General features: G+C 33.9%; 1 protein-coding gene and 1 long non-coding RNA gene across 5 annotated transcripts in view; one reads left to right on the forward strand and one right to left on the reverse strand.

Moving 5' to 3' along the window:
* The window catches only part of LOC128080325 (uncharacterized), a 987521-nt gene that overhangs the window by 317564 nt on the left and 644717 nt on the right, over positions 1 to 25240 (forward strand). The gene's annotated exons all lie outside the window — the stretch shown is intronic.
* SGCZ (sarcoglycan zeta) overlaps positions 1 to 25240 on the reverse strand; it is a 335417-nt gene that overhangs the window by 120522 nt on the left and 189655 nt on the right. The gene's annotated exons all lie outside the window — the stretch shown is intronic.

Here is a 25240-nt window from a genome sequence, read left to right on the forward strand (position 1 = left end):
CAAGACAAGAACTTTTTTTCCAAAAGACATAGTAAAGTCAGATTTCTTCTTCTGAAAAAAAAAGAAAAAAAAACCATAAATAATACTCTAGGACAAATAACTGTGGACAAAAATGCCCATGTTGAATCCATGCACATAATGCTTTGAAAATGAAAGAGTACAATTAAAAACACAGATAAAGAATGCAATTTTTGTCACCCAAATTGTCAACTTCAAGGAAAGCCTGGGTTCATACAAGATAAACAAGATCAAAGCACGTGTGAAAAAAAAAAATATTACAGCCTGAAAACAAAGAAAATATGCCAATAATATTAACATTAAAATACATGTTTAAATTTGAAACTTCATAAAAATGGCCAATATAATTTTCTCTTATACTAAAACAGTTGTATTCTCATTCTAAGGAAATTTGCTCCTCTCTATTTAGCTGCACATGAATAATCATCGCTACTTCAATAGGAATTTACTTCAAAATAAAAACAGAACTATGAATTAAGAAGTCCAAATCATAAACATTTTTTTCTTAATATCAAGATGGTGAATTAACCTAATTTGAATAACAGCACATTGAAAGCAGTTCAGTGAAGGCATTTCTAGGAATGCCTGTCAGAAAAAGCAAAACCTTTCAGTAACATTTATGCCTGCTTAATTCCCAAGGGCATTTGAGGCAATACTAATTAAGGCAGTGCTTTACAAGGGCTCCTGCAGCTGCAGGTAATTGGCAATCACTAACAATGGGGTTTCAATGAGGGTTTACTTTGATAAACTAAGAAAAAAATCTCCCCAAACCAGAAACCTATTTTCTTCTTTGTTTCTCTAAAGTATAATCCTACAAACAAATAATGAATTCTAACTTATCTTAGATTCTACTGGTCAAGTTATTCAACCTGTCAGTTACATCAGACACTTCTCAGTGATGCATAGCAATTGAACAAGGAGCAACGGCTTAAAACTTGAAAACAGTAAGTCCCATGCAAACATGTGGAAGAATGTCTTTACAGTAAGGGTGACAGAGACCTGGAACAGGTTGCCCGGAGAGGTTTTGAAGTCTCCTTGTACAGAGATGCTCAGGATCCATCTGGATGCCTACCTGTGAGACCTATTGGAGGAAACCTGCTTTAGCAGAGTGGTTGGACTTGACAATCTCTTGAAGTCTCTTCCAACAATTCTGTGATTCTGTGATTAACTGAAACTCCTTGTTTGAGCAGCATCATTTCTCTAGCAATGATGCTCCAGAAGTGTCTCAAAGCAAGCATCAACTGCTTTATGATTATGTCTGGCAAGACATAATTACAGAACTTTAACTGATACTCAATATATACAATCAAGTTCAATTAGCACAGTTTTCTACTGGTCTCTGTCATACAAAAAAAATGACAAAACCGCACTATCAAAAACCACAAAATAAATAAATAAATAAATAAATAAATAAATAAATAAATCAAAAACATGAAGCTATAACAGCAATTATTTTTCATCTTTTTCCCCACACAACAAAAAATATTCTCTGTAAACATTTATTACACATGCAAAAAGTACTTGAGAATGATAGCTTCAGTTACGATAGCTCTAAGAAATGAGTAGATTTACTCTTCCCTAAGTTCAGGGTATTTTAGAAAGGCATCTCAATAAATTAAGCAAGCAGCACCTAAATTCATAAAATACTAAGTTCAAAATATCCATAAAATATGAATATTTTGCTAAGTTTTTTGTAATTTTCCTAGTAACTCTTTTGCAAATGACTTATGTTGTATGAAGTATGAGACACCGTGATGCTGTAATTGCAAATACAATATTCCAAAATGCATGATTGTCCTTCCAAATAAAAATCAAATTGTTAGATACTAGTAAGATAACTGGGGTCGGGTTTTTTTGTTTGTTTTTAATGAGGTTGAATTAAACACAAGCAATACTACATGGATCTTATTTAGTTAACAAAGAGAAGTCCTTTGGAAAGGATTTGTAAGTACAAGTGGCAAGCTCTGCTTGCATATGAACTATCAAAAAAAAAAATTTAAAAAAGACTGCAAAGATCAATTTAATAATGAAATCAATAGTGATATGATGCTTATGATAATTTATTCATTACCCACGAAAATGAAACACTGAGATCAAACTCATGACTAATTGAGATGTTGTAATGCTCAGTGTTTAGTGGGGTTTTTTTGTTTGTTTGTTTGTTGTTGCTTTTTTTTTTTTTTTCCAAATCTCCCCATATCAGAGTTGAACTGGAACAATTAGAATGCAAACTGAACGATCTGGTTACAAAAGCTGTACATGCAAGCATTAAATGAAGAAAATTTGTTATGGGCAGAAAGAGAAGAAAAATAGTTCATGTGTGAAAAGCAGCCTTCCTAAAGTAGGAACAGAAGGTCAAGAAACACAGTCAAAGATTGCTCTTTCTTGTAATCTCCTACAGCCTACAGAGTTCCCTACTGGTTTTCGAGTCTTCCAAGTAAATTAGCATACTTGGATGCAGTTCCGATCTTAGTTTCGCCTAATTTCATTTCAACCAGAACACGGACAAGTCCATGCTGCATGGAAGTCTACCTCCTCTGTATTAATGATTACACAGGAGGTTCCTGTTTCTTTTCACAGAGGGATAAATGTGAATGCTTTATTTCCATTCTTGATATTTTATTTGCTGTTGCTGCCTCTTTCTCCTCTTGTGAAATTATGTTAAACTAAATTAACCGTAGGCTGCTGCTGAGACAGGCATCTGTTCACTCTCTTGGCGATGGATACCTGGCCTCTTCCTTGTGCTAGCACGTCTGCAGGCTGCACCCTGAGCTAGATTAAGAGGATATGCTAGTTGAAAAGAAAACGTTCTTTATATGTGACCAGATGAATCTTCCACTGAATAAGTAGTTTCAGTAATTTTGTAAATATTACATAGAGATGTTTGACAGGTTTTAGCCAAGTAGTATAAAAGTATGCACCAGCATCAATCAGTGCTATCAAATATACACAAATTGCATAGACACCTACCTATGGGGAAAAGCAGAATGTGGCCGAGTTTCTCAGAATTATTCACAGAGGCTTTGTGATACTGCTGATAGTTTCAGGCTCTCTTCAGGCAACCCTATTTTCTTTTCCTAATAAGACAAATAAGTAATATAGGAGAAAGTCTCCACCTGCTCTTCTCAGCTGTTCTTCAGGCTACTACTGTGAGATTCTGTAGATCAAGATGTTCTTATGCTTCATTTCATACATGAAATGGATATTTCTGCCATCACCTTTCTTTTGTAAGGAACCATAGATTGCTTTTGACCAAGTCCAGCTCTCTGGGGGAGACTTGAAAGAGCTTCTCAAAACAACTCGGGTCCAACAGTAACAAAAATTATAAATGCATAATCTGTATACATATTATTCCAGAAGACTATCCAGCCCTTGATGGTAATGATTCCACATGTTGTTCTGTTGAATGGGAAAAAAGAGGCATTTTCACATAGTATTTTTCAGTGCTAATGTTACTGATGCTTATTTAGAGTAAGGATGTTTACCAGTGTTATACAGAAAAATCCTGTCATGGCAAAACAGACACAGGCATACAGATCCATAAGCTACTCTTGAGACCTAATTCTTTCTTCTCTCTGTCCCAAGTGTGGAAATCCATACTCAGGCTTGAAATGCATATACATCACTTCCATGTTGCTTTATCAGACTCCATTTTCTAGTCCTAAATTCAGGTATCATACTGTCACCAACTTATCTGTCTGATTAAAGTAGTAAGGTTTATCAAAATTTATGTTAGTATATATGTGAGGTAAATAAATTTCATGAGGTCCTGTGTCATAACAAACAGAATAGTGTAACATTATTCATTTTCTAGTTTCTAGAAACATGACCAACAAAGTAAGTTTGCACAGTGCACATTATTCGCTTTTACAAAGATGAAATCCTGAAGAGGAACATCAGTACAGCAAGGAGATAGGGCCATTCATGTTGCATGTTAAAGGTGTCAGTATAAACGTGCATCATTTAGAAAAGTATCTTCAATAATCTTGCCTTTATTATTCTAAGGTATGAAGTTGCCGTTATACAAACTGTTTTTTAGTAAAACCAAATATCTTAAGTTATAGTGGCCATAAAGCACAATCATTAGGGACTTACTTTTAAATAATCAAAATTTATTCTAACTCGCAGAGGCTATGGTGTATTTATTATTATGTCAGTATCAATTTAAGCTTTATTTATTAATTTTCACTAAATTTTAAAAATTCTTATTTCTCTACATTACATCTGTAAGATAAAATCTTCTAGGAAAAAAAAAAACAACTTCTTCAGAAAGGGATTATTTGAGCCAGTTCAACACACAGAATAAATGAGAAACAGGAAAATTTACTGTGAAGTCAAACACAGGAATTACTTTTCTGTTGTTTCCATAATACACAATCACATAAATGTACAATAGGTAAACAGCTGGACAATCCAAGGCAATTTAGCATGTTTAGTAACAGAAATGATTTATGGTTTTTCAGAGAACCATTATCAAAGACAGGCTTTTCAAACCAATTATATATAATAACTTTTGTAGCTTCATTTGCCAGGTAAAAGCTCACTTTTTTTATACATATATCATTTTGAGAGTGTTACGAGTAACAACATTTATGCCTCAGCCTTTTCCATGAATTATTATAGAGAAGCACCTCAACTACTCATCACAGCAAATCAGTGTTGTCTATGAGAGAGGCAAGAGAAATCCCACTTCAGTGTTCAATTTGGACTTTAATTTAAAGCAAGATCCTGCATACCTTGATTTATCAAGCTCTTTTTGGAAAAAAATTGTAAGTAAAGCTCTGGTTCCAAAATGGCTAATGGCAGTACTCTGAGTTTCTCTAATGAAAACAGAATTTAATTCCTAAAGCTCAAGAGTAGATGACTGGTTAAATTGACACTAAATTGTCATTCTTGTTTTATTAAAGAAAAAAAGTAGTTTGAATATACGTTTTTTTCTGTGAATAAAATTCAGAGTATTGCTCCTAATGATATACTTAGTAGCATGCAATTGTGACAAATAACCTTTTCTTAAACCACAGTCAAATTCAAACTACCAATGAAAGCGTTCATCAGTGGAATATAAAAATCTCCATCGTCTTTTTGCACAGATTCACATACACATCTGGATGCTGTATGGCTATACTGTCAGGCTGTATTATGACTGTTCTCATCCTACAGTTACATTTAACCAAAACATCAGTTACTTGATTTCTGTAAGAGATCTGAATTGGCTCATATATGAAAAAATGTAGACAGCCATAGCTTAGATTGCTAGCATGAGCATCCACAGCTGAAACAATGGCCTCCAACCTCAGTCATAAAGGCATGCTGTACCCATTAAAACTCTGAATGGTAAGGCCTCATTGCAATCCGCATTTCTCAATTCAGAATCTTAGAGAAGGGATACAAAAGCAGCAGAGACAAATAAGCACATTTTCAGTGACTTTTAACAAAGTTCAGTGATTGACCATCATTCAAGTTTCATCATTTTAGACAACGTCATACACAAACAACTAAATTCTGCATCTTTTTTTTCCTATAAAGAGCATTGTGATGACATAACTATGTTCCACTCTGGTGTGAAAAGATGACAAATGCCAGAGATTAATTTCATTATCATAGAGAAAGATGCTTTATTTTCACATAATCAAGATTCCTTCATTCCAAATTTCTGCACCTCAAGTTTCTCACAAAGCACTTGTATTTTAGATTCCTTATCTAGCTTGATACTGATTTTCTAGACTTATTGCCAGCCTGCATAAGCTTTGGGAACAACTCAAGGTGTAGATTTCAATTTACAGTTGTAGTTCAGGAATGAATCTGCTGATTGTTCCCACTTACGCTGCATAAATCTCAAACCACACAGTGCAAGCCAGAATATTTTCCAGCAAATCATTTAATTTGCTCTAACTACTAATGGGTATTCAATCCATGGTAAATATGATTCAGAAAAGTAAAATGACTCATATTCTGCTACTTCCCCCATGAAACTTTTAACTTTATGAAACACACCAGAGCAATTAATCTCATTAACAGGATAATGCATCCTTAAAGAAGTCTTTTTCAAGAGCAGTTTGATATCTATGATGAAATAAAGAAAACAAGCCCAGGAGGTTGAGCAGAGACCAATAAGAAAGGCAGCTACAAACTCAGATGCTACTTCTGGTGAATAAAGACAGATGGTTTTTTTTTGGCTCACCATCTGGAATCTACTGCTGCCAAGCACATCTTGTCATCACTGTTACTGAAACCATTGCTGAGCCACATTACCTGAAGATAACAAAGAACTATAGAATGCCACTCCTCCATTACTAACAGGAAGGACTATCTGAAATTATCATACATAAGTTCAATCTAGAGAAAACAGTAAATAGCTTTCCATATACATTAAGTGCAGCTCATATTTTAAAATTTCAAAAATGCAATAATAATTGAGGGAACAACGTAATATTTATGCTGGTAGTGCTTTATACTTTTCTTTTTGTTCTCCTTTCAATTGTAGCATATTTACATTATTGATACACAGCTTTGATGTGTGGTCACCTACTGAATGCTAATGGTTTAGACAATAATGCAAACAAAACAGCACAGGCAAATGATACCATAGTGTCTATAGTTGCTTTCTTCTGCTGTCTCATTTAAGTGTGCACAAGTGCAAATCTGCATGAACTGAGTCAAACATCAAAAGAAACTAAAATATAATTTATATGTCAGACTATTCCAGTAACTGTAATTCTACAGAATTCAAAATCACATTGGTAAAAATCTTAAGACTTCTCAAGCATGATCACTATCAAAACAATTTAGATATCACAGTCAGAGAGGACAGTAAAGACTGGTATTTAAGCTGTAAAACACCATCTGAGGCTAAACAGATGCAAAGAACACTACTCTGTTTTAATCAAATGTTTATTACTTTTAAATAGCATACTGTTACTTGCTGAGAGAAGAATAGGAGCTGTAACTCAAAAATATAGGACTAGACGAGACATCTAGGCTGATGAAGTCCAGTCCCTTGGCTTTCATGGGGCAGTAACATTACTCACTCTGCAAGGTCACTCATTCTATTTTTTAATGCCACACCTTGGATTTATCAAAGAACAGCCAGAAAAGAGTAGAATGAACATTCACACACATGCTAAGGGATTTTTAACTGAAAAGGGAAAGTCATACGTACACAAGAGAGAAGTTATCTATTTATTTACTTACTAACTAAAACAGTCTGGGCAGCAAGAAATAGTTACTATATTTCTAAATTGTAAACTACTCTATCCTTGTCATAAGGGGCTATGTGCATTTACTCCCTTCAAGGGCATACGTACTAGGATTTAGACAGCAATGGATAGCTAGTTTCTGTTGAGAATCAAGATTACCTCTCTAGTGTAATCCTAAACTACAACACATGGGGTTATGAAAATAGACACAACCTGCTAATACATCAATTTGGCATTGACTCTATTACTCATAAATGTAGTACAATTTATAATTAAATACCTGTAGGATACTATAAAACCTGTAGGATACCTGCTTTAGCAGGGTGGTTGAATTTGAGGTCCCTTGCAACAACAGCAATTCTGTAATTCTGTGACCAAACTTAGCAAAACAAGGTAGAAATACTGACATTAATAAGGGTATTATTATAGCTGTTTTATACTATACATCTTCAGTGTAGATCAACAGAATCAAGAATCAGTTTATGTGTAACAGAATGGAACTGAGAATATTAATGAAGACCCCTGACACACTGCTCAGCTTTTTATATTTCTCTACAGTTTTTGCAATATCACAGAAAAATGTGTTTCTTATTTTTTATATATACATATTACGACTCAAAAAAGCACTCATGAAATAAAGTTACAGAAAAATATGTTTCTATTTTTTTTCTATGTTTATTAGATCCTTTTAAACTATGGAATGTCAAGGCTTTTGCTTTAAAAGACATGTATTTTTTGATTACATTCATTTTTCTTTCCTTCTCTATTATCTTCATGTATTTCCTTAAGTTCAGTAAATGTGCTCAAACCATTTCCACAATCAGTGAAAATACAGAAATCACATATTTAATGTGATTTATCTATATTTTTGTAAGTAACAAAACCCACTGTTTCTGTTTAATTTGAAGTTATGGGAGAAGAAAATGGAGGAATTGAGGAAACAACAGTAACAACAGATTGAAGTAAAACAAATAAAATAGTTATAAATAATACTACATAAACATATTCTGTTTAGTTACCTATCTGAATTGCATCCAACTATTCTATAAACACACTATTCCCAAACTATTCAACACTGCTTAAGAACTATCAAGGAACACTAATGGTAGCAGGTATCACAAAATCTACAAATTTATGCAACATCTACTTACCGCTACTGAATTGAAATTCAGTCCTATTGAAAATAGTTGTGCCTATCAGATGAATGAATAGGAGAGGAATTCATGTTAAGTGTATTTACTTAACAGCAACAGGTGAATTCAGCATAAAGCTTACCAATGAGACATACACATACACATGAGCTATTGCTGGAAAATACTTGGCCACTCACCAGAAGTAACAGAGAAATTTGAGAAATTTGTATTTAAGAAATACAAAGGAAGATTTTACATAAGAATTATTCATCTATCTGCTCTGAGTGCTCTCCTCACTTGAATGGCAGCTCATGGCCAAGAAAAGAACACGGAGAGCAGCACTTAGCTTAAATATTTGACATCAAAATTCCATATATAGGTTACTCAATCACACTGGATATTTTCTCACAGTCTAATTTGAGGAAAGAGCAGCGTGTTCTTTCAGAACTTTCACAGCTGTCTTTCTGTCTTAAACTGCATAAAAGGAAAGAAAGTAAGAAAGTGAGAAGAGTAGACTAAAGTATGGCTGCACAATTCTCATTTCATCCTCTGTATCTATCTAGAAAAGTCTGTAAAAGAAGACAACAGCATTAAGCAATAATGCTTTTTTAGTGTTTTGGATTCTAGACTGAATGTAACAAATCCATCAGCTTGTTATTTGCTCAGCAATTATACACATAAACCCAATAACTGCATGCAGAAATCTTTCCAACCTAGGACACCAATGCTAAACCTAAGAAAATATAACTTCCTCCTGTTATGAACTTAAGAAAAATCACAAAATCACTGCTTAGGATTCTTCACTTCTTGTCATAGATAAAATTCTTCTCCTTGCAACCACTGATATAATGTTTTATACGAAATGGAAGTACAGTTCCCTCACCAGAATTCTTCTAGCTAATAAACAGCTAAGTTCTCATAAAAAATAATGTTAATACTAATATTTGAAAATTCAAAACTGTTCTGAAAAAAAGCAAAAAATAAATAAATAAATAAATAAAAAATTTCAGCTTTCCAAGCTTACTTTGGCTTAATGAAAATCTGATGCCTTTTCATTTAAAACAAACAAACAATCCTATCTCTTTCAATCATTCCCTCCTTTTGTGACAGCATATATTTCTACCTATGTTGCTTTCTATAACTACACACAATTCCTTAGTTTAGGAGATTTCAGCTCCAGGACGATTCCCCTGATTTCTGTCAGTAATCAGCTCAAAATATAATTGATTTTAATTATGCTTAATTTCTTTTATATTATGTAGCTGTTGCTGAAGAATTTGGATGCTAAGTGGATTTTTGAATTCTTTATATTTATATAAAGATTATATATTTATATAATTAACTTTTGAATTCTTTATATTTATATAATTAACTTTTGAATTCTTTATATAAAGGTTATATATTTATATAATTAACTTTTGAATTCTTTATATTTGCAGTGGCAAATAAGAAACAAAAAAATAGAGGGAATAGAAGAAACAAAGCAAAAATATCACCTATTCCTTTCAAATACTTATTTATGACCTGTACACATCTGAAGCTTCTATTTCCTTTTGTGGGGAGTTCCCTTATCAAAGAAAAAAAATTCCTTTTCTTTCAACTTTGTTGTGTGAAAGCAATTAGATGTATTAAGACTTAACAAAACTTGACTTTGGAGGAGTTTCAATCAAGAGAGTATGTCGCACAGTGCTAATACCTTCTATTATGTACGAGCACTGCTCTGAAAGTAATGCCTTGTTATATTGGCCTACGACATCAGAGGCAGATGTTGACAGTACAGCAATAGAAGTTGAATCTTCCCATCAATATTCTGTCATGCTTTGTTGCTGTGCAAGATACATATAATCTGCAAGTACCTTTTCATCATCTTAGCAATTGCACTAGAATTCTATGTTGCCAGGGCAGCATTTGCCAAGGTAGAGAAGGGACAGGGTGACTCACTGTTGGAATTTTCACTCCTTTCTAGATTTTCCTTTCTCTTCTTTTTATATATTCTTAAAGATTCATTTACTTCTGCTTCTGATTTGTAGATGTAGTTCTAACTGAAATGCTTGAAGATAATTTGTGGCTTTGAACAAGATATCAAATATGAGGTATTTTTTTAATGAACTCTTTCTAAAAACAGAGAAAAATACTGTACCAGTATAATAACCTTTTGTGGCACAAAATATAATAGGGAGAAGTTTATTAACATCTTAATAACCTTTAAAATACTTTGAATAACCTTTATTAACAATTCCTGTTAGAAAGTATAATAAGGAATAAAGGAGTATCATCTTCACAATTTGAAATGCAGTTATTATCAAGAAAAACGCTGTATCAGTTACACATGAGTACTGAAAGCAATATGCAAAAAATAGGACTTTGAAGACCATTTAGGGATTCTGGGAAGTAGGTGTGAGACTTTTTCTCCTTTTATACCACCGTTTTACCATCCCTTCTAGCTCTGCAAATTTCTTCTGTGCTACCCTACATCTTCCTCTTGTCTCCACAGACATTCTTGCTTTTCCTTCATGGTCACATTACATTCCCTCTCCTTGTGGTCCATATGGTTCCCCTTAAATATAGACAGGAAAGAGGTATCCTACTCATTCCAAGAAGGAGAAAGTCCAGGAGAAGAAAGGAAAGACGAAGACTGTCCTTGAGACTGACTGGAGGACATAGAACAAGCAGTCCCTGCTATTATCAGGTGAAACAGATTACAGGAAGGTTATATCTCCCCAGAACATGCAAACATACGCATTTGACTGTCCCCTCTACACCTCAGCTGCAGAAAAGGTAAGTGAACACAGTGGAAGGAACTAAAACAGGATGTCCAGAGAAGCTGCAGATGCCCCATTCTTTGAGGTACTCAAAGTTAGTTTGAATGGAGCCTTAGGCAGCTTGATCTGGTGAGGGACAATCATGCCAATGGCATGGGGATTGGAACTAGAAGATCTTTGAGGTCCCTTCCAACCCAAGACAGTCTGTCACTCCATGATTTATTCTGATGACAATGACACAGCACTAATTAACAGATTTTTATTTTTCTATTTGTAAGAAAATGGTACCATAATATTTTCATAAGCTTCAGAGTTACAGTTTGACCAAAAACTGGAGCCTCTGCCAAATCTTTCCAGGATCTTTCTTCCACACTCCAATGCGAGAACTCATTTGGCAAATTCATCCACCCATATATACTGCTCTAAATTATTCTGTTTCTGCTTGTATTTTGTGCTTTAGATGTTTCTAACAAACAACATAAGATATTCACAAATGAAAACTAAATCAATAATAATCTGGGCAGCTGCAATAGAAATGAGTGAAAATGAAGCATCTCCCAGCATGCACTGCACCTCTCACTTTTCCTTACACTCCAGCTTCCCCTTCTCCCAGTGTACTGTGTAGTCCCAGTACTGTGTTACTGTACTCCACACACAGCACACTGTAAAGACAATTACTACAGCTAACATCTCAGTTAAGTGATGCAAAGTTTTTATTATGAATTTCTGAGATCTGGCACATTAAATATAAATTAATTTCTCTAGCATTTGTCACACATTTGTTCAGTGTGTGACATTCTTACTATTTTTTATCCTGAAATTGTAGTTTTATCTACAACAGTATTTTTAAAGATGATCTCAGCAGATAACAATCAAACTTTAAAATGTGCTTGCAGCTGCAAATAGGATGAATATGTTCTGTCTCCATGTAAGACAAGTTTAGCTTAAATTATCAAATGTTTGTCCTGCACAATTGGTAAAGTATTAGTGATTTGTTTTATAATCAGAAATTCCTGTTCTAACTTTGATCTTATTAAAATACTATGGAAGAGCAACACTGATAATACTGAATGGAAACAAATATTAATCTGAAATGAAAGTCATCTGCAAAAACAGAAATTAGACATGGACAGTTACTTACATTGCCAACAGCAATGTAGTTAGTTTACTAAGGCACTTTACTGATTCATATTTCCAAAATATTGTTACTTTTTAAGACATACTTTCTCCTTTGACCTAATCATATCTAATATCCTGCATGTCTTTTCTTCTAAATTAATATTATGATACTACCAAAATAAGTGACAGTGGCTTCAATTTCAACTAATAATTAATAAACATTAAAAGCATATCAGTTAAATTTACTTTTTCAATTACGTAGCTTACTGTATTCTCATTTCAGGAGATCAAGACACTTTCACTTCCCAGAATTTCTTTGTATTTTTAATACAAGCTAAGAATCATTTGACCTCCTACATACTTCTGTAGTATAAGGGCTATATGATGTGTCTATCACTCTGAAGATTTACTGTACTCATAGCAACAAATCATTGAACCTACGTAGGAGGCGTTTAGAGGCTGCTAATTTGCCATGCTTCTGGTAATTCATTCAAAATCAAATGCATCCATGGTCCAACTGTGTTATTCTCCTCAAACTCAGTTTAAAATATAATACAAAGGGGCTTCCCTGAGGCTATTTTATTAATTTAAGAGCAACTAAGCAGCACACAGGCATTAATAACTAACATATTACTTTACTTCTCATTTATTTGTAATCTGTTCCTCAAACTCCAGTTCCTGCAGAGGAGGAATTTAAATACAACTCATTAAAATGTCAAAAACTAACAGTAAACACAATATGTTCCCTTGCAAAAACAAACCATGTTATGCCTGTTTAGACACTTCAGATCAAATTTCTATTTTAATATTTTATGTGTTAAATTCATTCATAGCAACAATTATATTAAATATTTCAACTGAAGGCCAAACTGGACAAAAAGGGAATTCTTTGAAAATCACATTTGACCAAAGCAACTGATTCTACAATCAAAAGACTGGTTCTATAATGTTATGCTGTTTATTTTTATCTTAGCAAAGCTTTTGTATTTTGTGTATGGTCTCCCATTGTACCCTAGAAGCCAAAATAAAGGCATGTGAACTGTATGAGTGAACTGGAAGATTATCCAAATCATCAGTATCACAGGAACAATCAGGAGGAAAACAAAGAAAAGTGAGAGAAAGAAGCTAACAAGCAACATCATATGACTAAAGAGGACTTTTTTTTTTTTTTTTTTTAAATTCAAAATCAAAATATCTCAAGCTTCTTGGCTGATAGTCATTACACTGAAAACTTACATTCTACTTTTATTCACATTTAACAGCACGAGATTGTGTGCTTACTAAAATACATTGTTTACTTATAAAGTTGTATGCAATTATTTTCACAGACTATAATTCACACGCAGTCAAGATTATCTAAAAGGCTCATAGCCAGCACAGTACAATGGACTAAGTAAATTCAACCCATTGAGCCCAAACATGGATTCACTGTTGCTAATGAGTCTCAGAATCACAGGATGGTTTGGGTTGAAAGGGATCTTAAAGGCCATCTAGTTCTACCTTTCCTGCTGTGAACAGGAACATCTACCACTAGATCAGGTTGCCAGGACCTTGAATGCTTCAAGGGATGGGGAGACAACTTCCCCAAGTAACCTGTTCCACTGTCTCACCACTCTCATAATCAAGAGTTTTTTTCCTAATCTAAATCTGCTTTTCTTTAGTTTAAAGCCATTAGTGATTATCCAATTAACAGGATCATGAAGTGACAGAATTCCAACAGAAAAATAGACATAGAAAGGAATTCTAAACTTGTTCTTTCCTTAAGTACACAGTAAATTAATGGACGTGCAGTGTTGTACAGACAGACAATTAATTCAGAAAGTATATACAAACCTACTGATATATTACTTCAGAAGTATCAAAATGTGTTTCAGTGTATATAAAGCAGTAACATATACAAATAGATTGGTAAATTGTCATTTACTCATTAGATGCAATCACAGAATCATGGGGTTGGAAGGGTTCTCTGCAGACCATCTAAGTCCAACCCCCCCCCCCCCCCCAACAGATTGCTTGCAGAAGGTTCTACCAATTTATTCCTTGTAAATATTTTTTAATCTACTGAGTAGAGAATAAATACTTCTGAAAACACCGAGTAGAACTGTCACTGAGCTTTTCTGTGAAAAATAACTTTTTCAAACCTAAATAAAAATAATAATTTTAAAGAGATGAAAGAGAACAACTTATCTAGATGGATTTTACATCCTGCTAAATTTTGATTAATATTTATAAGCAGTTTGTAAACATTCAGAAAAATTCATCAAAGATGTTCATTAAAAAAGTCCATGAGGAGCTCACACAAAGGTTAATACACTAGAAAAATGTCAGTGCCCTGTAAGTTACAAAAAAGCTTCATACTTTTTAAATTATATTTTAAATCTTTACTTTTTAAATTATATTGTAAATCTTTAAATCTTTATTTTAAACATTTCCTGTCACAGTTGAAAGGTAATTGGAAAAAATCATCAATCAGAATAAAGAAAAATAAATAATACTCCAGTGCATAACATATATTCACCAAGTGAATGTCATTTAATATTTTCCAATCATCTGATGTTTAGACGCAGCATGTAACTCTAGCTGCAAATTCTGTTCATTCACATATGCTGTTAAATTTTAGGGATTTTAAGAGCAGCTTTCTTTAGACTGTCAGTCAAAAAAGCATTGGAAATGTTAAATATTTTTGCATCAAAAGGATTAATCAAACAGCACTGTAAAGACAAAAATAAGAACACTGTTCTCCTTAAAACATTTATTGTTTTACCACACATTGCATCACTATTTATGACTGTTTAATTAGGAGTAAATTTTCTTACATTATTAGATAATTGCCACATAAATTGCATACACTGAAAAACCATTACAGTAAAATCATTAAAAGCCTGAAACTCTAGAATCTTGAATTATTCTATTTGCTTTTCTCCAGGTATTCAAAAATTTTATGGTCAGAACTTATAATTTTATGAAGCAAAGAACTGATTGGACTAAATGAAAGAACTTCAATTATAACAATTAGCTTAAAGACCCTATGTTTTTATCCTCTAACTTCACTTATGCCGTTGAGTTTAATTATTCTGAATTCTAACATTATGTAAGCTGAAATAATTCCATGAAAGGCATTGCAGTAAATTTAATGCCACAAAGTTTCAGAACACACTCTTTAATTGAGTATGGATTTGTGCAAAAGCAGAAAAACACAGTTCTATAAATCTACATCAAGGTAACACTGCAATGCTCAAAAAAATAAATCCTATTATCATCATGTATAGTGAAGTCACTAATTTGTTATTCAAGGTAACATTACAAATTATTTGTAGAGAAATTATTGTTACCATATCAAAAAGCAAAACTGTATCAAAAATATCCAAAACAATTTTCAAATAATGATATACTATGTTATTGTTTTTCTCCTGAAGCAATTTCTTGATTTTGTCCTATTTTCCATTAATATCTGACTGAAAAATGCATATTATACAGACATTACATTTCTTTTTCTTACATGACTCAAGACAGACGGTGTTTTGAATGCTTATCTTTACAAAGGCATGGATTCTGCCTCACAGTTTTCATGTCAGGTTAGTGCCAAGCTGAAAGCATTTGAAGAAAACCCCATACCACCCAACTCCTTTTGCAGATTCAAAATTCTTTGCAGTTTGTAGGGTAACAGAGAACCTCAATTATTTCATGAAAGGTGAATAGCATATGTAAAAAGAACACAGAGACAGCAGAATCTGATGAAGAAACTCCTTCAAATTAAACTCTATAAAAATAGAATACTGCCCTTCTTCAGTAGAATTACTACAAATTTGTTTGCAAATGAGCGGCTTAATTTCACAAAAACAAACAAACAAACAAACAAAAAAAAACCTACAGAATGATAACGTAGTGAATTTGAAATTTTACTTCTGGCAAACAATCTCATTCCATTCTTAATGCTTTCTTACCTACTGAATAGCTAATACTTAGCTGTATATTAGCTAATTAACTAAGAATTTAGTACATTTCATTTTTAGAAACTACATGGCAAGTAACACGTTTAATCCATGCATTTCACTTAGTTCTTTTTCAAGCAACATATTTCATATTTCTCCTATACAAATAATATCTGGCAAAAATGAACAGCACAACACCTACACGATATATATTGGTCTGCTTAAATATTTGGCACAATTAGAACTCTCAGAAACTGCCTTACATACCATCCACTGAAAATATTATGTCATTGGTATATTTCACTATTTGCAATTACCTTCCCATATGTGCAGGTTGCCCAAGGAGGTTGTGGATGCCCCCCCCTGCAGACATTCAAAGGCCAGGCTGGTTGTGGCTCTAGGCAGCCTGGTCTAGTGAATGGCAACCCTGCACATAGCAGGGGTTGAAACTAGATGATCATTATATTCCTTTTTAACCCAGGCCATTCTATACTAACACCAAACTGATTCAATATTATTGTACTATTTTTCAAAACATCTTAGAATTCCCTGTAGTAGGCCTGCCCTACCTAGTTTTAACTGTTATGCAGTTACTGCAAGATTTCTTTAAGTCTCTTCTACTTTGTTTTCCAAGTAGATAATAAAGATTAATAATATGTTCTTAGATCAAGAAGGGAGATAATTGGAGAGTCAGTGAATTTTATTTTTCCATATTTGTCTTTAATAAGTTATTACTTCTTTTACAAGGAGAACCCTGTAGTCACTGAATTCACAACAGTTGCCGATAAGTTTCAGTGGAACAGATTATTGTTGCAATTTAATATGAATGAGAACTCTTTAACATACTTTAGAGAAGGTAATGTAACTAATAAAATCAATTCTATCCTTTTAAATATGCATTCTATCCTTTTATGTATATATATGAATTCTATCCTTTTAAATATCCTTATTAAATTTCAAATTATACAGCTTAATTTGAATTGCAGGAAATGTGTACAAAAGATTCTAAGTTTCATAAAACTGATAAGGGGGATGAATAAAAGCTGAGCCCATAGTCTTTCTTGTAAAACTTGCTTTAAGTTGACAATAGCTTATTTGAATTTAATTTTTAAATTATATATCCTTCAAACAAAGGCATAAATTGCCTGCTATACAAGCATTGGCTGTAATTGAGATCTTTTCATTGTGATGGCCATAGGCAAACTCCACAACTGATCCAGAATTATTATTATTACTTAAACTGGGGGAGCATCAGAACTCCAGTCAAGGACTCTGTCAGACTCTACAAAAGAAAACAGTTCAGCTGGGAGAGACCTACAAAAATTATCAAGTCCAACTACCTGACTACTTCACAACTAACACAAAGTTAAATCATTATTGAGGACATTGCCCAAACGTCTCTTGAATGCTAACAAGTTTGAGGCATCAACCACTTCTCTAGTAAAACTGTGCTTGACCACTTTCACAGAACTGAAGACTGAAATAGAAAAGAAGAAAACAGTGGTAAGGAAAAGATGTAATATTTAGGGACATGGTTTATTGTTCAATGTTGGAGGTAGGTGGATGGATGGACTAGGTGATCTTAGAGGTCTATTCCAACCTTAATGATTCTGTGATACTCCCTGCCTAATGGGAAAGTGTACTTTCCTTACTGAAAACTCTCTTTTCTTCCATTAGCAAAAAACAAATATTTTATAAATGATCTTCAGCAAACTGACAGCTTAAGGAAAAGGTATGTCATAACATATTTTCTAAAGAACATATTGGAGATTAAGCAACCAAAAGTGCCTGTCATTGTTTCATTTCAACATAAAGAAAACAAAGCACGTGAACAGGATATATGGAGTGATATGAATTAAGAACAGCTTTGCCTGATTCATAATATATTTTCTTTTCATTGTCTTTTAATCACCAAGATCATTTATTCCATGACAGGAAACTTTAGTAAATTTTAAACCAAGTAATTTATTGACAAAGATAACTTACACTTCCAGTGTCTGGAAATCGATTTGATCACAATGAGGAGAGCACCAGAAGAACTGACAGCTACACAAATCTCTTGATTTTGAATGTTCTCAAATCCCAGACAGATACGTGTAAAAAAAAAAAAAAAAAAAAAAAAAAACCAAAAAAAACTATTTCCATTAACAAAATGCTGTCAGAAATATCACAAAGAGAAGGACCACAGTCCTTTCTTAAGGATGCATTTAATTCCTATTACGATCATTGCAAAGTCTGTTGAAAAGTTTTGCAGACTTCATTTATTCAGGTTAGAATCTGTCTCTATTTACACTCAAGTTTTACCCACTTTCTTCTGGGCATGTGCAGCATAACTGTCAATTAAGAGTACAGGCTTAATTACTTAGTAGTAATTTCAGTATTTCCTGGATGGCTGCAATTACCTTCTTCTCACATCCAGAAAGTGTCAACAAAGGTCAAAAGTGATCAACCAGATCATGTTGTATGGACACATCACAGACAGAATTGATTAGTCTGGTTCAGAAAGGACAGCACACATATGACTCTCAAGGGGCTGCAACAGTGCTTTGCAATCTCAAGACTACAATGAAAACTGGATAGATAACAAAATTAAGTCTCCAAAACTTTGCCTAGATTTGGTGGAGGCAGATCAAACAACTCTTTAAGGTGCCCTCCAGCCTAAATTATTCCAAAGCAGCGAACCTGTTATGAATCTATGAGAATCTAAGTCTTTCTTGACATACAGCTCCTCTACACATCTCAGTTTTCTAAAGGACATAACTGAATCTCTGTTCAACTTTATCACGGTGGTAGTAAATATATAATTGATATATCAGACACCTTTTACCAGTAAGCAAGGCCTGCCATCTCCTAGAAAATCCTACCACGCAAGGACTTTTCTTTCTATTTCCAAGAGTCTCAACACATGGAATCCTGTATTTGATTCATTCAGTTTTCATTAATCTGTAACAATGTGAGAGAAAAAGTCTTGAAATAACTTACATTCAAGATTTGGAAAACAGAAAACAAAAGAAAACAAACAAAATATCCAAGGTGCTGAGAGCAAGCATTTATCACTATTTCAGATGTCCAGGAGTACAAGACATCATCATAGGTTCACGATACAGAAGACAGGACAAGATATGAAAGGCCATGAATCCAAAATACCTTCCAACACCCACAATGTCCCCGTATAATATCCCTGTTGCTAATACAAAGGTCCTAGTCATGATTATATTTCCTCAAGTTTGCAATAATGTTACAATATTGATGCAATTAGGTACAAGAGCAATGCCAAAATGGAAAAATAAAGATTTCACAGTAAACTATAGATTATAGCAATTCAGAAGGTATCATGAGAAAACAGTTTCCCAACAAATATTCAGTACACATAAAAAGAATAATAATTAAATTGGCAACCATGAAATCAGTTACCTTTGATACAAAATTAAAACTGAAGAGTAATTAGCCTTTTGTGTCGTCTATTCTATTTACAGCCTTGGATTTTATATAAAACAGCATATTTGCGATCATTTGTCACCCTTTTTGATACCTAATTAGCCTTCCCTTTTCTAAATCTCTCAGTGTAAAGAAAATATTTATCTATTTACATTTGTCTTAAGAAGAGTAAAAAAACAAACAAACAAACAAAAACCATGGGGGCAAAAAAGTTGACCAAATCCCTTGAAAAAAGTAACAATCACTTACTGAAAACAATTTTTTCCCAATTCAAAACAAATGCTTCTTTGGCCCTAATGCATTCCTACAGATCGTTTCAAGCAAAAGTCAAGTAAGTCTATTAGGTTTATCCTATTCAGACTGCGTTAATCTGTTGCATAATCTTTTCTCTCTTTTCTTAGTACATTTTACTTATTCTGAAAATACTTTCAGCAAACGTGTTTATTGACTCACTTCTAATGTATGCTTTACAGATTATTTCTCAAATAATAAAAAAACCTATTATAACACAAGTTCTGTCACTGTTATTAAATTACAAGTATTCATGTGAAAATTTACATACAGTTGTGATATTACAATCTCTAGTGTGTTTAATTCATTTGCAATTTCTCATAATCACCCTTAGTTTTACTGAAATGAAATTGAAAACATCATCTACCCACTAATTAATCTTTCATATGACAAATACAGTATATAGAGTAGCAGCTTTTCACTGAATGTTGACTGACAACTCAAGAGTCATAAATGCTTAGGAACACCGTTCCTAAGAAAATATATAGTAAGTGCAAAAGGCAGAGAAGCTATAAAAACTAGCAGCTTATGATGTTAAAAAATAAAACCTCAACTGTGAAATCACTCTCTGAATTCTCTACACATGTTGAAATTTTATCAATCTGCTTTTCAAGAAATCAATCCAAGAAATAACCACCTCTTGTTATTCCAGCACCACTGTCATAGATGTCTTTTTGGCCAAATCACAAAACCTTGTGTTGCCATCTCACCTTTCTGGCCTAAACTTCTGATTCTGAGACAGTTCACCAGCATTATTCCAGTTTTTATATTCTTATGGGAAAAATGCATAGTTAATCCAAACCTGGGCACGACTTTTTTTTTAATAGTAATTTTCACTAATTTCTGGCATCCTGTGGCCTGTGTCTTGCTTATGACACTAAGTGAGCTCGTGCTAAGTAAGGAGTTGTGAGAATCCTTCTTTGTTTTTTTGGCTCAAAGCTTGCTTCCTTAGGTATTTTGTTGAGGAGGCAAGTGATGGATGTTGTGTGGCAATCAGCATTGCTGTGTGGACAATGTTACATCTTTGGAGCTGTTTGCCTTTGGAAGATAGTGCTCAGGACTGTTTACTGGCGGAAGGCCTAGCCTGTGACCAAATAACTCCTGTTTGCTATGGGAGGCTGGGGGATGATACCATTGTATCCTGCGAAGGCAAGATACAAGTTGGTGCCTCCCTGCTTCCTCTTACCTGCTGGCAAGGCCAGAAAGATAAGAACAAAGGAGGTTCCTGCTGAGATCCCAGAGCCAGAAGCTGCCACCGCAAGGAGAACTGACTCAACCACCTTGGGTTTGAGCTGTCACTCAAGGGAGAGCTGAGTTGACCACTTTGGATTTGAGCTGTCACTCCAAAGATAGCTGACTCAACCACTTTGAAGCATTGAAAAAGGGCCATCATCACCATGGTCATGGTCGTCCTTCGTCGTCATCGTTGTCAACAGGACAACTCTGCCTGACGACCCACGGCTACTGAAGATCAAAGACTGAACTATGAACCTCGCTGGATCCATGGTGGTGACTATCTAAAGACCCCTTGCTTCTTCTTTTCTATCTTTTCTATCGCCCTCCTTCCCTTCCCCATTACCCTAATTAATAGAGTCCGCCTTCCCCTTCCCCATTTCCCTGATTAAGATTTGTAATAAACTGGTTGGACCAACATTTGAACCGTTGCTTCTTAATCTCACGCCGGGTATATAGATAATAAAAGAACCTCCTCTCCCTCCTATAAATTGGAGCGAGACAGGAGTGAGCTGTGACTGGACTTTTCCTCATCTTTAAGCATATAAAAGGATTCTCTAAAAAGATGCTTCAAACGTATTAAAGAGCTGTCACTGAAACCTTTACTTGAAATATTCATATGATCCCTTTATTTTCACAGAACCCTTGTTGTGATCATTCCTCTGAAGTGGACTTTCAGTTGCACAGTTACAGAAAAATATATTCCCTATATGATAAGAATCTCTCCCCCCCCACGGGAATCAATATTGCAAATATGGACTTAGTAAGCACACGCTCTATGTAAGAACACATAAAATATTTCAGTGACTTTATAAATTGAAGACTTTCTCCATTTCACAGATTTTCTCTGCTTGCTTAATACATGACTGGTCTAAGCAAAAAGCCCAAGCAAAATATTTCCCACAGAAAAAAAACATTGCTTTGGTCTATTTACATACTGTCATTCACATGGGAACACAAAAATAAAATCAAAAGCTGCTGGCCAAGCTTCAACTACCACCTCATTTGCTTCTCAAAAGTTCCTGCTCTCCTGGTTGGCCTGCTTTCTGGCTTGTATTGTATCCCAGGTTGCTGCTGTGGCTAACGAGATTGGCATCCCAAGTGATCCTTTCCATCTAGCTCATACTATTAACTGGAACTTCACTGCAACACAGTTTTGCTGGCAACTCCTGCTGTTTCTTTTCTGTGATGCTTTATAGCATAATAAATACTGTATGTCCTTGAATAACATAATGCACTGTATGAATAAATCACTGGGAGTATAGCAGTTATTCTACAACTCAAATGGCTTTCTCTATTTCACCACCACCTACCAGCATATGCAAGTTTTTCCCTTAGAGAGAGAAATAGAGTACACTGATTTTTTTTATTTTTTTATTTTTTAATTAACAGATCCTGTATAGAATTGTCCAGCATCAATGTTCGTTATTTTGGTTTCTTTTTTGCCAGTAACTTTTAATGGAATTTGTTGTAACTGCTAATATTTCATTACATTCTGTGCTACTTGACATGTTCTATATTATATCTTAGTTGCTTTTTTTCCCCATCCATAATGGGAAATTAATAAATATAAATTATCTGGTTTTTTTTCATATGACAACTATGTCTGTGGTATGCTTACTACATGGTTTGTTTACCCTCTTAATTTAAAATTGTAGAAATTCTGGCAGAAGATTTAAGCAGTATAAATAAGCCACTATTTCATGCCATTTCTATTGGAAAGGAAAACTGGTGTCCCAGAGTACTGCCATCAAATATAATCATACTGCCCACGTTAAAGTAACAAGGTTGCCGAAATCAACAAGTCTTTGCTACTTAGCAGGAGTAGCTTGTGATGATCAGAAATACTCTGAAGACCTTAGATTTAACTTTACAAAACTGAAATGAAACACACTATCCTAAGCAATTTTTTCAGGCTCTTTCTTTTAGAATATTGGAAACAGTATTTCAGAATTGGAGTTCAGTACTGATCCTCCCAACTGTGTGAATAAAGCCTCAATCTCATAATTTGGGATTTTATAAACGTGGGTAGAATTTGAACATTGATGATTTGCATTCAGTTTGAAGACTCTTACTTTGATATGATAATCTTAAAATCTTTTCAAAGAAGAAAGCCATCATCACATTTACAAGCCAGCTGAAACCTTCACTGAAGCATAAACTTTGGTATTCACATTGACTTGAAGGTTTTCCTAGAGATTAGTGGGGGGTGAAGGAGGAACACAGAGGCAACCTGCGTTGTCTCTGTTGTTAACCTGTTTTATTTGTCTGCCACTACACAAATTACACAATTTCTCTATGCATGCTATTTTTCCCTTTTCCTGTTATATCTTTTTTTCCTGTCAATTCAAGATCCAAAAGTGTTAGATTTTGTGAAGGAAGGGACGAGAGTCAGATTTTTCTGCTTTTTAACTTCACTACGGTCTTACTCTCTAAATCCCATCTCTAACTACAACTTCTTAAGATTACCTTTCTCTCAAAATTTCTGAACCTACTGACCGGTAACATGAAGTTCACTAGGGAAGCACTACTGTAGGATTGCCCTGTTTTTCATTATTTCCATGTGCACACATGCACTATTGGCTGTTGTCAGAAAAAATGTCGCATTTCTCTTACATAAAATGAGATAGATATGTAATCGAGGAAGAAACAGGTATTTTGAACCATTCTCTACTGTCTTAAATCTCTTCCTCCATATCTGTAGCAAAAGCTCACATGATAAAGTAGCTATAGTCAAATGCCTCATAATACCAGATCCTAAAACACACAAGGTTTAGATGAATAATTGTATTTAAAAAGTTAAATGTTGAATACCAGTATGTAAATCATTTGGACAGAGAAAACAATTATTCATTTCCCAAATGAAAATTGAATCTTCACTTGGATGAACCATTATTTTTCTTATGTAAAAAAAAAAAAAAAAAAAAAAAAAAAAATTCCAGCAATTTATTTCAGTATATCCCTTCCTAAAATATGCATTACAATTTGTTTGGTTGAAATGAATTATCAATGATAAAAGTTGCAATAATAGTTTCTACAGCGTATAATCAAATACAGAGAACCATAAGTTACTACAGACTATACAACATACCTTAAAGTGACCAAAATTACAGATCACTTGGCAGATCAGGTGCTCTCTACTGACCCTTAGATTTTATTTCAAACCTGTGATGAGCTGAGGCATGTCGAAATACCAGACCCACGCCTGCTTTGAGCCATCAACTTATGTGTCTTCTGTTCTTGCTGACATAAACTTCAGAAATCCTTTGATCTCACACAGAATGCCAGGGGTCATCTTGCATAAGAAAATCAGATGTCTCATATTGATCAACCTCTGTTCCTAAATTCACCTATGTGTTTTCTCAGGAAAACATAGGACAGCCAGCTTCAATAATTTTGCGTTATTCCATCAACCTGTGTTTTGTCTCACCAATTATTCTACATCCACCTGATAAGCCTCAGGTCAAGGTCTAGAAACTATCAACTTCATTTAGACAGTTTTCTTTTCTCTTTCCCGTTTCTCCATCTTGTTCTGCCCATTTTCAAGACTCAAATTGCATTCCCCTCTCTTTTTTTCCACATTGCTATGAGACTGAATCCAGTCCCTGTTAAAGACCTTTTTCTTTTTGTACTGTAATTTTTACAGTAAAAATGTGTAGTTAAGGTGAGAGACAGTTTTATTACACGTAATAAAAATTTCTAAAATCATTCAGACATCTAGCAATTGTTTTTACTTTATGTCACCATCACATTCTGAAAGATCCTAACAGAGCCCAAATGCATTTCTAAATTAATATAAAATTTATAGCCTTTCATTAATTGAACAAAGTAATAAAGGATCAACTAATGAATGGTTTCTAGATATTTCATGCACTTCTAGCATACTTAAATATTTCAATAGATATTTAAATCCATAAATCATATAAACAGAATGCACTGAATACTTGAAGTTTCCCTGCTAATGTATGCACACAAACTTCTATGGAAGGATTATAAAACCTCCCACAGATTACTCATTACTAGTATGTTAAAATTTATCTGCTACAGACATGGAAGGTAATCATAATTCATAAGAACATATTTCTTCTAGGAGTGGCTCTCAGAGACCGTTTTTCTAT

Source organism: Tympanuchus pallidicinctus, unplaced genomic scaffold (genome assembly GCF_026119805.1).
Source record: "Tympanuchus pallidicinctus isolate F22 unplaced genomic scaffold, pur_lepc_1.0 scaffold2, whole genome shotgun sequence".
NCBI classification, from domain to species: Eukaryota; Metazoa; Chordata; class Aves; order Galliformes; family Phasianidae; genus Tympanuchus; species Tympanuchus pallidicinctus.